Source organism: Salvelinus fontinalis, chromosome 18 (assembly GCF_029448725.1).
Source record: "Salvelinus fontinalis isolate EN_2023a chromosome 18, ASM2944872v1, whole genome shotgun sequence".
Lineage (NCBI taxonomy): Eukaryota > Metazoa > Chordata > Actinopteri > Salmoniformes > Salmonidae > Salvelinus > Salvelinus fontinalis.
This window is the reverse complement of record NC_074682.1, coordinates 1,021,046-1,023,615: the sequence shown is the minus strand read 5'-3', so window position 1 is coordinate 1,023,615 and position 2,570 is coordinate 1,021,046. Positions and strand designations below refer to the sequence as shown.

General features: G+C 40.5%; 1 pseudogene; it reads left to right on the top strand.

The window, feature by feature from the left end:
* Nucleotides 1-1,531: 1,531 nt before the first annotated feature.
* On the top strand, nt 1,532-2,570 carry LOC129815851 (odorant receptor 131-2-like; annotated as a pseudogene).

The window sequence follows — 2,570 nt, the reverse complement described above, 5'->3', positions numbered from 1 at the left end:
AAATAGTGTTCATACTACTACACATTATTATTTAACTATTTGTAAACATATATAAGCATTATAACATTACAATTCATAAACTTGTATAACATTTATAATAATTTATTATGCGTTCATAAGAATTTGTGAACACGAATTAGCATTTATAATGGCTTCCCAGTATTCATTAATGTTATTATATATAGTTACCAATAATGTACTACTATTTAGGGATTTCATGGATGGATGTTCGACCAATAGTGCTTTTAGTTTTGATTCTTTAATGAACAATTTCCCATCATGGCCTTAAAAACCTCTGCAGGATCGGTGGGTCCCCCGCGGGATGGTTGAGCTAATGTAGGCTAATGTGGTTAGCATGAGGTTGTAAGTAACAAGAACATTTCCCAGGACATACAGTAGACATATCTGATATTGGCAGAAAGCTTAAATTCTTGTTAATCTAACTGCACTGTCCAATTTAGTAGCTATTACAGTGAAAGAATACCATGCTATTGTTTGAGGAGAGTGCACAGTTATATCATGTTTCTTTCTTTGTATTATATCTTTTACCAGATCTAATGTTTTATATTCACCGACATTCATTTTACATTTAAACATACTTCAAATTGTTTCCTTTCAAATGGTATCAAGAATATGCATAGGTTTCAGGTCCTGAGCTACATGCAGTTAGAGTTGGGTATGTCATTTTGTGCGAAAACTGAAAAAAAGGGGCAAATCCTTAGGAAGTTTTAACATATACTTTCTGCTCTCTTCTCTGAAGGTCATTGAAAGTCCCTTGATCACCACGTTGAACATTTTAGCAGCATGGGGTAAAAAAAAGAAGCTTGATACACGGTGGATATCCATGGTCTCCTGACACTTATTAATGCATGACCTCTTACATCACAACATCCTTATAAATAACAAAGAAACCCCAAATCCTTTATAAGGCAGACATGAATCTGGGATGTTTGGTCAAATGTAAGTTACACAGAAGGTAAGTGAACACAATATTTTACATGCTGATGCTTTGATGCTTCATTGCAATGCCAGTGAATGTTTGCTTTAGTAGAGCAATACGTTCTGAATAGTACTACGGTAGGGCAGTACTTTCTCACTATAGGGATTTGTCAGTTCAGTTCAGTTTTTTAATTATCATGATGTAATAGTTGACACATTATTTACTATGTAGTTGCTATATATCAGCGTTTTTACAAAATTAATGCAATTTAAGAACATTAAATGGTGAGTATGTGGATTAGCATAACATTGTACGGATTTGATGTTTGTTGTAGAATAGCTACTTTTACTTAACATGGCATTGTTGGTGTGGCAAATATTTCCAGATCTGATGCTCATCTAACATTTTCAAGAATCAAGAAGACACTGAATCAATTTAAGACAGTTTACAGAATCTTCCTAGTTGTATTGCTTTTTTGGTTAGCTGTGGCCTCACATTTAACAAAGGACTGCTAAAAATCAAGGCTTCTTCTTGTATAATTTTTTTATTTTTATTACTTTTACCAGATGAGAACAAGTTCACTTATTTACAATGACAACCAAAAATGTTGACTGCAATTTGTTTGAAATGTGCTCCAATTTCTCCATTAAGGAAATGAACTCTACAGCCAGCCTGTTGGACATGAACTTCACATCCCAGATGTCAGTTGGAGGTGGTGGCTACCCTAAAGACAGCTTTAGCACCGCCTTGACCAAGAACATTGTGGCCATGCTGGTGTGGCTGGCCCTAAGCTTCATCAACGGAAGCATGGTCCACACCTTCCTCAAGCATAACTTTTTCTATGAGGACCCGCGCTACATCATGTTCATCTATATGGTCATAAATGACGCCCTGCAGCTCACCCTGGTCACGGCACTGTACGTAGTCAGCTACATTTTCTTCAAGATCCATGCTTCCGTGTGCTGCCTGCTGGTGATGACTGCCGTTTTGACCACACGCTCCACCCCTCTCATATTAGCCGGTATGGCCGTGGAGCGCTACCTGTCTATCTGTTTCCCCTTACACTACGGGCACACATGCACGGTGTCACGCACCATTGCCCTCATTGTGGTCATCCTGTTCTTAACGGTGGCCGTGCCTCTCACTGACCTCATGATCGCACTCATCAAGGAGCCCCTGGGCTTCTTTCGCACCTCCATCTTCTGCGATCACTCCCTCGTCTTCCGGGACCGCTCCATCTACTACAAGAACGCTGTGTTTGACAGCATCTATTTCTCCTTTGTGGCGCTCACGCTGCTCTACACTTATTGTAAGATCATGCTAACGGCACATGCTGCCTCCACGGACCTGGTGTCCATAAAGAGGGCAAGGAATACAGTGCTACTCCACGGGGTGCAGCTGCTGCTGTGCCTGCTGGCCTTTGTAGTCCCCTCTCTGCAAGCAGCCCTCATCACTCTCTTCCCACAGTTTGTCCTGGAGATCCGTTACATCTTTTTCCTGATGGTCTACATCATCCCACGATTCCTCAGCCCCATGATCTATGGTTTCAGGGACGAGAAGTTCCGCAAATACTGGGCCAGGTACCTGACGTGTCGTAGGAACAATATATCTAGATTGAGGCCAGCTATGA